Here is a 12,869-nt window from a genome sequence, read left to right on the forward strand (position 1 = left end):
ATGATAGGAGCCTGTTGAGTACTAACGAAAAGAAGACTAGCTTTATTATTGCGAACGTTGTAAAGTCCTGAAGGGATGTACACATTGGAAGAAATTTGCATATCATTTTCCAAGTAAAAGTCTCCAGAGCAAATGGATGACTCGATTTCCTTAATGGTATGGATGGAATCATGAAAATTTAATTCCACGGTGTCGGGGTATTTTTTCATTAGGGGAATCGTTTTGCCATTTATAATGAGACTATTGGAATTTGTATCGATGATACATCCAAGTTTGTGGAGTGTTTGATAACCAATCAAACCGTCAAAAATGTATGGAATTTAAATAAGTTAAATTTTTGACAAGGGACGTCAACGTTGTATTGCATGAAGGGGTTTAAAATAGTGAATTGATTAATCTTGCAAGAACCATTAATGTTCTTGACTAAGTGCTTTACACCAAACTGTATCAATTCTGCAGGAACGACTTGTGGGGAAATATAGTTTTGGTTTGCTCCTGTGTCAATTAAAAATCTGAGTGGAGCATATGAGCCTAACTTTACTTCTAAATATGGCAGAAAACTCAATCCATTTCCTGTTGTTCTATCTCCTGATGAAAATTTAGGTTTTCTTCTCCGTTATCGCCTTCCTCTACAACATTTTCCTCGACGACATCGGAAGGTTCCGCGTATTCATTATGAACATTAATTTGGTGGAATCTTCTCACATTCGAACCAGAGGATGCTTCTTGTTTGATGGCAAGTGGTGAGCCTTGTTGGGGATTTCGGTTGCTATTGGGATTGAAACGATTATCTTGGAAAGGTGGGCGTGAGAAGTTGTTATTGATAGGAGGTGCTGGTTTGAAATTATTATTGGGAGGACCGGATGGTCTATTTTGGTAAGGATTTGGATTATTGAATGGTCGATGGTTGTTAGGGTAATAGGACTGTTTTAGTGGAGGGTTTTGAATTCTAGGCTCATTGACTTTAGCTAAATGTTTAAGTTTTTCTCGCTTTCTTTCGGCTGCGTTGGATTGCTCCAGCGCATGTTGGTATGCTGACAACAAACTGTTAGGTCGGCTAGTTCGAGTCAAAGAGGAAATGGGTTCATGTAACCCGTCTATGTACGCGTTCATAATCATTGCTTCGTAGGAAGCCACAATTGCTTTCGCGCATGGTTGGAGGTTCGGATCCAAATTAATTTTAGCATTGAGGTCCGAAAGGATCTCAGAACATTGCTCATAAAATTGTTCAACACTTGAGCTTCCTTGTTTCACATACGGGATCTTACTAATTATGGTTGCAAGATCACGTTTATCACCAAACCGATCAATAAGTTGGGATTTAATGTGATCCCAATCACATTTTGTTTGATTATTTATCAAAATTTCACTTGCTTTTCCTGTAATCTTATCCCTGATTACTGAGGATCAAATATTTATAGCGGCATCTCTGTCGTCGGCGGGGACGCGCGCTCTAGCGAAATCTAACTTTTGCTGCACGGAATTAATCCAAGCAGGCAATCCTTTGGCATCACCGTCATATCCCGGTATCAACTTTATGATATCAGGGATGCGTGTTATGTCAAAGGTTGTAACTTGCTGCGGACTGGTACTAGGTCCAGCCGGAATGTTTAATAACCTTTCAATTTGAATTCTTTGTTGCTCCAGTCGATGCTGGAGTTCCTCTACCTGATGTTCTAAGTTTTGATTTTTGGCCATCTTAGACCTCAGTAACATACACTTTCACTTATATAAAATAAAATTGACTTACGTTTAATTTGCCGATGTTCCCTCGGCTGATTCTGTCCAGTTGAATCCTGTGTAGTTCCTAAACGCTTGGTAGTCTCCGTGGGGTGTATCCTCGATCCGTCGATAATCCGTCGATGGTGTCCTAGATGCCACAATTTCACTTTGTTTCACTTTCGGCTGGAACACACAACACACGCGGAGCAAAAACCGAAGCGCTTATCCGTACGACTGCGCCAGTTATATTATCTATCTAGCCAAAAGGCTTTTTAAAAATTAAACTATTAAGGAGTTCGAAAACAGAACTTCACGGACCAACGATTACGAACAGAATGAAATTTATTGTACATTGGAACTTACGAGTACCCTATTTCTGCTGATTAATAATTTATTGCCCTAGCTGTCGTCAACGTCGTGATTCCTGCTGATTGGGCATCCTACTTCTGGACTGCTGATATGGGAAACGATGGTGTCGGGTTAACGTCGGTTAAGGTGCACATGTGTTGTTGTTGATGTTGCTGTTGGTATCGGCGGCTGACGGCAATGCATTGACGGTGCCCAGTGCAAGGGCTATTTGTTGTTGTTGTTGTTGTATAATTTGCAGCTTATTGCGTAGTAGCTCGGTGGAAGGATTATCGTGGTTCGATGGGTGTTCGATAACTTATATATATATAAATCCAATCCAATCGTGAACAACAAAACCGATCACAAACCTTCGCACTCCCAACATGGACACACTGAATCCATCACCTCGATGAACTCCGGATCCCTCACCATTGGCAGCCGTTTCACGACCTGCTCCCCATCCTCCCACCTCTGAATCACTACAATATCCAACCCGTACATCAAAGCCACCTACAGCGCCAGCGTCACATTGTCCACTCATCCGCTCGATACCGTCGACTTGTACTTGGCCAAGTATCCGATCAACTTCACTGTCATTTTTTGTGGAAGCCCGCAATGTGTCGCCCAGGTGACCAACACGTTGCCAACAGCACCCGAATCTCCTCGAACAAATCCAGTACCTGACGATGATGCTTCGGCGGACTCAGCGCCCGATTCGTCGTCAGAACGTCCAGTTCTTTCGTTACGTCCAACTCCCCCAGCAAATCCACGATTTTATTCACTCCATCAGCCACAAGCCCATCCGTGTACGCTGTGATCAGCTGCGTAATCTCGTGCGGCGCATCCGTGCACCAACTTACACCAACCCGGGCGTGAAACAGCTCCTTCAAGCTCGCAGTCAGTGACTTCCTTCCATCGTAATTAAGCTATACTGCCACTTAGCCCGGCGGCAGCCCCGGATGATTCGGCATCTGCTGCTGCGCTGTGCAAAGTAATTCCAGCGCAATGTACACGTTCAAATCGTACATATCGGAAATAATCACACTCTCGTCCACCACCCAAACTCAGGCAGCGTTATTCCGTCTGTAATCTTGCCTCCCGGCTTTTGGCATTCTTCGGTGGATTTCGCAGCAGGGTGGTGAAATTCAGCTTATGCTTTCGCAGCAGCGCATCCAGACTGGCCACATTTTGTTCCTATTGTTGCCCAGCGCTACTGCCGGACGCCGACAGGAACGAGTCGATACTATTGAAGAGGTGCTTGAACGGGGTCCACATAGCATCCGGAGCAGCTGAAATGGAATGCAAACAACCATGGACTGTTACAAACATAACCCTCCATAATGGGTTCGAAATTTCAGCGCGGAAATTCCGGCAAAATAACCAAATCAATCTACAAACCTTCACTCATTTTGAATAAATTACAATTCCGTAAACCGTCCGAGCCGACAGAATACGATCGATGTCATCGTCGTAAACCAGTACTCGAAATCCCTGCTCCTGAAGTTGGCTGGCTTAGATTTCTGTTTCAGACCTCTTGTTTGGTAGTCTCGCATCTCGCCAGCCTTGATATACGGCGGGGACGCTTCAAAGTGGAACACGCCAACAGCTCCTCATCTTCTTCTTGTTCCGTCGTTCGTTGGAGATGGGTGCAGAACAAATATATCTGCAAAGATAACAAAGCGTGGTGGAATTAAATGGAAAGTACTAGACAGTTGAAATATTAAAGATTCAATTCAAACGTTATCTTTCTTTCATTCTCTAAAAAGATAAGGATATAAGACCATTCGCTTGAATTCAAATAATAAAACTTAAGCATGAAGTAAGCATGAACATTATAAAAATCGTGCTTTGTAAAAAAATTGATCAGCCGGACCTTCAAACTGTTGGATAATTTAAAAAAAAATGTTTTCTCCTTATAAACGCAAAAGAAAAATAGGAATACAATTTTTGCCGTGCAAATTTTCCAAACCATAAACTGTTGTGGAATAATATTGTCTATCCGGAATAAAGTTAAGGCTCCGTCAGACGTTGCAAGCAAATCACTCGTGCGAGTGAATGATTTCTGAGAGCACTCGCAATTGCAGTCACACGTAGCAGCTTTTACTTTAAGCAAATGACAGATTTACTCTCATGCCAATATAAAAAAAACGAAAAACTTGCTTTTGGGCCACAAAATCTAATTTCATTCCTATTTTTGCAGTGCAACACTGCCACCTAAAAACGTTTTCACTTTTGCGAGCGAAAAATTTGCTAGTGCTGCACTAGCAAGCGCAATTTCGTTTTTGCGAGTTGAAGATTTTTAACGCTTAGCAGTCACACATTGCAAGCGAGCGTTTGCTTACGAGTTGTCATTTGTTTGCATGCAATCACTTTCAGTGTAGTCAGACAGGCAAATTTTTGACAGTTGTCACTTTCTGCGAGCAAAATGCTCGTTGCGAGTGATTTGCTTGCAACGTCTGACGGCACCTTTAGGGCCGATGTCCACGTAGCGGTTTTGAACTTGCGTGCACGCGGCGTCCACGCATTTGCGGTAGGAAGTACCCAACATCACATAGAATCATGCACACGCACTTGCGTTAACGCGGCGTCGACTCGCGTCTCATTTGCGGCAAAAGTTACCGCAAACTCACCGCTTTTCCCCACAGGAACGCAGCGTGCACGCGAGTAGTTTTTGACATTTCTCTATTCTTTTTCTTTCCAACAAGATTTCTAATGGGAAAATCTGCAGAAAGAATCTGTCAGAGCGAAATCAAAACAAACAAAAATACTTCGCAAATCAGTTCATTTTGGTTTCGCAAATTAGTTTGCAAATAACAAAACGTTTCAAATCTAACTTTTTTAAATAATAGTGCTAGTAATAGTTCGGAGCAGCAAATGTTTCTTTCGCTCCTATGTTAATACCAGCCGTGATCAACACACCTTTGGAAAGAAGTGACAAGCAAACATCCCAGGCTGGTGTTAAAGTCAACCGAAATATGTGCGCGATAGTGACGTTGATTGTACCAACTTTATCAGAATAAATTGATTTCCGAACAGACAGCGATGTGACAGTTTTGGACTAAATGACGGAGCAGGCAAAATTCAACCAACAAAGTGTATTCCGCGGGACCATACACCAAGGCAGGCGATACCAGTTCCATGGGAAGAATAATAAATGTAAGTTCGATACCGAGATTCCTATATGTTAGCTTTTCTATTGCTGATAGATAAACATGTTTTTAGGAATGTTGACGGAAGGATGTCGTCAAACAATGTGGATTGCGATTGCAAAAAGAAACGGGGCCACATGATGAGATGGTGGCGAGCCACAGTAAGACTCCGGGATCTGTGCGACTCTTCTAGTGTTGTGGGGCAACGCTATTGCGATCGGTCCGTGTTACAGTGGAGTGAAAATCGGCTGCAGTATCTGACCAAAATGTTTATTGAATTTTTATTCCAGAACAAAATAATGATTCGTCCCTATCTAGCCGATATATTAAATGATTAAAGAATCGTACCCCATAGACAACATATGATGGATTCAAGATAAGAACAATTAAATGTCTGGATCCACAATTATTCAAGATTAATCTAACCCTATGAAGTAATAAATTTAAGTTGGAAATAAAGAATAAAGAACATTATGAAATTACACTGGATTTTGTTTTTACGCGATTTACATTTTCTCAATTTTCCACTAATCCTAAATGTTTAACGTGTATTAATTACCATGTGATTTTTCTTTGATTTATTCTGGATTTTTTGAAACATGTTGCGAAGAGTTTGGTGGCAAATTGAAGTCACTCGATCAAAAATACGAGCAAAAAAACGTGTAAAAACAAAATCCTGTGTATAACAATAATTATTTATTATAATTGTAGAAAATACATTGGGCTAAAGCAAAGCAATGCCAAATTTTTGCCTCTCTGTATTGAAAACGTGTTTTCGGATTGTGTGGCATGATTTCAATTTCACAGCTCTACAATTAATTTCGGAAGTTCGAACTTTTCATTTTAGAAGTAGATAATGGGTGACTTTTGAATCGACAGTGAATTGATTTTACTACTCTCTACTAGATAGTATCATTGTGTCGGGGAGATAACTCAGAAAACACGAGGCGCGTACTTTTAAGATTTTTATTCTTCACGCTTTTTGCTTGTCTGAACACGAATGAATCGCTCAGTAGAACAACACTGTACTTGAAAATAGAAAAGCCTTTTACACACTGAACGGAAAATTCGGAACGAAAACACGTTCATCGGAAGCAGTATAATATTGAGTAATAAATACAGAATACATTAAAAAGGCCGATTTAGATATGCACGGAAACGGAATGCTACACTTGGAATACATGCTAATCAAATAATACTACAACTCGGCCATGCCTGACTATTGATCGGCTCGATCACAAAATACAGTTTCAAGATATGTACACAAACATATACACAAACACAGAGTATTGCTTTCTCAATCAGATAATCAAGTTTCATGTCGTATTATCTCAGAATCGCTACCACTTGCGTCCCTCCAATCGGCCCACCGCTTCATTCGCGACGATTCTATTATGCCATCATAGGGCAATTGAGATATTTGACCATTCTCAATATCTCTGACTACATATCTATCATTTGGAAGAACTTTATGTATGCGATAAGGGCCTCTGAACTTTGGGACAAACTTTTTGTTCGTTCCGATAGTTGTATCAATATTTCGAATGACGACGTAATCACCTTCGGAAAACACAATGGGACATCTATGTTTCTTATCATGTAACTCGGAATTGCGATTTTGAGAACGCTCAATGCATTTTCAGCAGATCTACGAAGGGTTTCCAAATCTCTGACAGACTCCCGAAGTTCACAATTCATCTTATCATCCAAAAACTCGGAAAGAACATCAACATTGCGACCACGTTGTTGGACTCCATACAGAAGTATACTGGGTGTCTGGCCAGTAGTCGAATGAATTGAATTATTTACAGCGTATTCCACTTTTCCCAACATTTTACACCAATCCGAATGCTGTACTGGTTCCGTAAGTTTAGCCAACAAAGACTTGATAATACGATTAACTCGTTCAACTTGACCGTTTGCCTGAGCAGAAGCAGTAGCAACCTTCACATGTTCAATGTTATTGTTCAAGAGGTACGAAGTGAAATCCAAAGAAGTAAAACACGTTCCACGATCGCTAACGATTCTTCTTGGTCGGCTGTAATTTTCAAAATACTTATCAAGACAAGCGCAAACTTCTTTCGTACTTGTCGAGTTCACTGGATACAGTTTGACAAACTTCGTGAAAGCATCAACCACCACCAAAATGTGCTTTCTCTTTGAAACGATTGAGGGAAGTGGACCGAAATGATCAATGTGAATCGTATCAAAAGGAACGGGTTTTTTCGGAATGCTGTGCAAAGCACGACAATCGGAATTAGGATCGGAATAGATAATACAACGGACACAATTCTTAATGTATTTTCTACCTCGCCTTTCATATTCGGGAACCAATAATGCATCTGAATTTGCGCATGCGTCTTCGTAATTCCCATATGGCACAATTTCTCATGCACACTACGTATTACGTTGGATACCATTTCCTTGGGTACATAAAACAGAAGTTTTCCAGAGGAGCTACAACGGTATACCAACCCATCTTCAAGACAGAAATGCTTCACTATTCCACTCTCCAACCTCTCTCTCAACTCGATAATGTCCTTATCTCGCCCTTGTGTAACTTGAAGTTGAAACTCAAGATCATCTGAATTAACTGCGGAAACTACTTGATCAGAGTTATCGTAAGTTACGATATTGGCACTGTTCAATCGACTCAGAGCATCCACATGATTCATAAGCCTACCATGGCGATGTTGGATAGTGTAGTGGTAATTTTCTAACTCAAGGGCCCATCTAGCGATTCTAGCATTAACACTCTTTTTGTTCAATGTCATAGTGAGTGAGTTACAATCTGTAATGATACAAAACGGAATTCCTTCCAAATAGATTCGGAACTTCCTTAGCGAGTAGATAATAGCTAAAGTTTCTAGCTCGAAACTGTGATAACGCGATTCAGCAGCGGATGTTCGTTTGGAGAAATACCGATTGGATGAAATTTACCATCGTCCTGCTTTTGCATCAATATACCACCAAATCCTTCACTACTAGCATCACAGTGCAGTTCCGTTTCCCGTTTTGGATTATAAAGAGCAAGGACCGGAGAAGACACCAGCTTACTTCGTAGAGTTTCAAAAGCTTCCTTGCATTTCTCGTCAAAGTGAAATTTGGCTCCAGGGTTAGTCAAAGCACGTAGAGGCATAGCAATTGTTGAGAACGATGGAACAAACCTTCGGAAATATGAAAACAAGCCCAAGCATTTACTGAGATGCTTCACATCACATGGAATTGGCAGTTTTTCAATTGCAGCCAAGTGCGAATTGTTTGGTCTTATGCCATTTTCACTTACAGTAAATCCCAGTAATTCAATCTCCGTGAAACAGAATTGACACTTCTTGATCTTAATCTCCAATCTAAAACCTGCCAAAGTACGAAGGACCTGTTGCAGAACACTAATATGTTCCTCGATCGTAGCCGTTGCTATAGTAATATCGTCCAGATAGACCGTAACAGTTCCTTTCTTGATGAACGGTGCCAAAACAACATTGATGAATCTCTGGAACACTGCTGGGGCGTTACGCAATCCAAAAGGCATCTTTAAGTATTCGTATTGTCCGCTGGGAGTGACAAAGGCCGTGTACGGAATAGTGTCCTCAGCTAAATTAACCTGGTGAAACCCATTTTTGAGATCCAATACTGTAAAATACTTCTTCCCTTCAACACGTTCCAGGCAGTCATCTATCAACGGCATAGGATAACTATCACGAACAGTCAATTTGTTCAGTGCACGGTAATCCACACACATTCGCTTTTCGCCACTCTTTTTCGTTCGTAAAACAATTGGAAATGCGTAAGGAGAATTACTTGGTCGTACAATTCCAGCATTCAACAATTCCTCAACAATGTGGTCAACTTCCATTTTGTCGGAATAAGACAGTCTCCTTGGCGCGAAATTAATTGGAATATGCGAATTGAGCTTAAGCTTCATTTCGTAGTTATGCTTCTTAATGGGTATATTCTCAAGGTCAAGATAATCGTTATGAATGATATTTAATATCTTATTGCGATGTTCAACACTTAATTCTGGATTTATAACATACTTGCAATCACTGTCAACCGTATCAATGCAGAACACATCAGGAACTGAAGAGTAGTCTATCATCGTAACAGGTTTGTTTTGCTTTAGCAGAACGGAACAAGTAGACAATACGGAAGTATCGGAAGCAGCGGAAGAAGCGGAAATTAACTGGGCGGAAGTCGAATCAATTGGGATCATGACAGGAGTGGAATTCGATTCATTAGAGATCGCAGTAACTGGCTGACGATCGCATTGATTACAAGTGGTAGTGAGTTCTGAAGGTGCATCATTAGAATAATCGAACGCACAATGTAACAGGTTTCCAAAAATTTTTATTCGATTTGGGTCAGGTCCAATTTCAATTTCAAATTTTGGTTTTGTATTAACGGAATCGATAAATCTTGTATCGTATAAAGTAATGCCAAATTCATTCAAAATTCCGTCCTAGTAATAACGGAACACAAAGATAATTATCGGGTACTACATGTACCCTTAAACATGTTTTACGGTCACGAAATGAAACAGATGCTCCAATAACTCCAAAGGTGCATAGTGGGAAGTTGCCTATGCTCTTGTATCCTGAATTCGCCTTATCACTCAGTCCCATCGATTGTGGAACTATCGAGCGTCGGACAAAACTAATTGGACTGCCCGTGTCGAACATGGAAAGTACAGTGTTACATAAGTGTGTGCTACAGTCAATTGAGAAAGCAATACTTACGATATTCAACTCAGAGAGAACTGCTCCTAGTTCACCAACGGATTGGCGGTCGCCACCGGCATTCTGGCGAAATTCATCCACTAGAGCCACCTGGCTGTTGTTGCGTGGGGCTGGTCTCGGGCACTCCTTAAGCTGATGCTGAGTAGAACCGCATCGGAAGCAAGAACCCTTCGCTCGGCGTGGCTCCTTACAATCTGCAGACAAATGGCCAATATCGGAGCAGTTATAGCATCTTGGCGATTCCGGTTTGGATGTCGTAGGCTTGATCTTTTGCTTCGCTGGTTGAGTCCGGATCGGCGCAGGACACATTTCACGCAATGCACATATCGACGAGAAAGCTGCTTCAGATGGGCCAAATCCTTGGCCGGGTAAAGGACTGCAATGCTTGCTGAACGGTCCTGGAACCCATCGATGATGAACTGTACGGTTTGAATCTCGTCAATGTTCGCCCTTGAGGCGATCTCTTGCATCCTCAGGATGTACGCAGTAACCGACATTTGAGAGGCGTCATAGTTGTTTTGAGCAGCTTGTCGACAATTTCAGCAACGGTGTAAACATGGCCGAAGTTGTCCAGGAAGTTAACACGGAACTGTCGATATTTTGCGGATTTGTCAACACGAAGGAACCATTCCGCCTCCGTTCCTGGCTCCATTAAACGTCGAACACATTTCAACTTGAAATCATCATCGCCTTCCAAAGAGTCGCACGCAGATTCGAAATCGTTGAGCCATCTGTTCGCGTCGGATGTGTCTCCTCCGGAAAATCGCTGGACCGAACCAATTACGTCCTGAATAGTCGGCGGTTTACCTTGCGCTTGTTCGATGTCTTCCAACTCCCGACGCAAATTAGCGATCATTTTGCGTTTCTGCAGCACTCTTAATTCCACATCCAGATCCTCCTCGTGCACTGACGAACCGTCTTCTTCGTTTGGCGCTCCGCCCTGTGCCCCAACATGGTCTTCACAGAGCGCTCGCAGGGGCCGCACAGAAGCTGACGGCGGAAAATCGACTTGATTTTCCTGCAGCCATTCAACCAATTCACCTTTGGTCATTCGACTCATTTTCACGGATGCGCGTTTTCCTGTATTCGGCGTGAACAATCCCACTTCTGAAAGTTGTCGGGGAGATAACTCAGAAAACACGAGGCGCGTACTTTTAAGATTTTTATTCTTTACGCTTTTCTTGTCTGAACACGAATGAATCGCTCAGTAGAACAACACTGTACTTGAAAATAGAAAAGCCTTTTACACACTGAACGGAAAATTCGGAACGAAAACTTACGTTCATCGGAAGCAGTATAATATTGAGTAATAAATACAGAATACATTAAAAAGGCCGATTTAGATATGCACGGAAACGGAATGCTACACTTGGAATACATGCTAATCAAATAATACTACAATTGGAACTTTTTATTTTGGGAAAATACTGAGTTACTTGCTCTAGTCTGCCATCATATATGTAGGTAAAAGCTAATGACATGTTTTTAATAGCATTACCCATTGATTCTTGTTCGGGGCAATGAGCTTCATACAAATCAAAATCAAACTTTTAAATTTGTAATTCTTTAAATATTTCACGTTTGATGTCTTTATGTGAATCGATAACTCGATTCATATTGAAACAGAATGGAAAATGTCAAACTGACAACAGCTGGCAATTAAGCGGATGACATTTGGCGTGACAGATTGGTTTGACATTAGAAGTTTTGCGGCAAATTACCGCTTGTCGTGTGCATTCATAGCCTGATTCAACGCCGAGTAAAGGTTACCTTATACTATCGACAGACAAATGATTTCCGCACAATGCTTTTCGTATCACGCTGTACGCGTACAGTGAAGATATGACACACAACTTTTCTTACCACCGTTGTATCTACACACAAAAAAAATCGTTGGTGAAAATAAAAGCGACACAGTTGTTTCATAAGGGCCAATGTCGCAATGAGCTCGAATGGAGAAAATGGGTTGGAATGTTCCATGACATGTTTTCAATTATATATCAAAGAGTAGATGTTATTTTAAATCAGTACCAAATTTTCAAAACGACTTATCTGCTTTTGTAAACAAAGATTCAAACGTCCATCAACACCATCAACACGTAGGTGAAGCTTTCTGCTACCTGTTGGTGGTGTTGGTTTGCGTGGGAGTGCTATCAGATTCATCAAATTGACGTTAATCTTGTTTACTAAAGCAGATAAGTCGTTTTGAAAATTTGGTATTGAAATGTTAATAGTTTGCATGAAATTCATCCATATCTAATCATTGAATCCACATATAAATAAAATTTACTTTGGATTTATTTCGATTTGAAAATATGATTAAAGAATTAGTCGTCCTTTTTCTAACAGTGTACACTTGCGCCCTTCAGAAATGCGCCATAATGTTTTGACAACATCCTTTTAGCCCAAATTCCACGCCCGGCTGTCAACCTGTTTGTCAGTATCGCCTGTTTGCATCGCCCCGTTGTGTTTTCAAAGTACCGTTTAGCCCTTTTGCTCACATGTGTTTTTGATGCAAGAACGAAGTGTCATAATGCAAAAATGAAACACAGTTTAGCCCTTTTGCTGCCATGGAAAAAACGGGGCGCAATAGCACCAAGAAAACAAATTCCAACGGAAATGTAATACCGCACTCCTGCATTTTTTGTTTGTTTTTACAGCAGAAAAACAACATTTTGTGCCATTTTAAATATGCTACATATAGTACATTTCCAGGAGTTTCGATCTATGACATAAACTCGATTTGTTTACATTTGCGACTTCGGCCCTTATGAAACAACTATGTCAGAAAGAATCGTTGGTAAATTTAAGAAAATTCGTTACACTGAAACTAAGTGTGGAGTAATTTTAACCATGGTCGGGCAGTAAAAATAACAATTCTGCATACTGTCAAAATAAATGGTTGCCATGGCAT

At 41.0% G+C, this 12,869-nt stretch overlaps 1 long non-coding RNA gene across 1 annotated transcript; it reads left to right on the top strand.

The window, feature by feature from the left end:
* The first annotated feature begins 4,706 nt into the window (after positions 1-4,706).
* Positions 4,707-5,680, top strand: LOC134213905 (uncharacterized). The gene is made up of 3 exons (XR_009979581.1): positions 4,707-5,226; positions 5,293-5,439; positions 5,510-5,680. It is a non-coding gene; the product is annotated as an uncharacterized LOC134213905 (long non-coding RNA).
* The last annotated feature ends 7,189 nt before the right edge of the window (positions 5,681-12,869 follow it).

Source organism: Armigeres subalbatus, chromosome 1 (genome assembly GCF_024139115.2).
Source record: "Armigeres subalbatus isolate Guangzhou_Male chromosome 1, GZ_Asu_2, whole genome shotgun sequence".
In the NCBI taxonomy this organism is placed as follows: Eukaryota; Metazoa; Arthropoda; class Insecta; order Diptera; family Culicidae; genus Armigeres; species Armigeres subalbatus.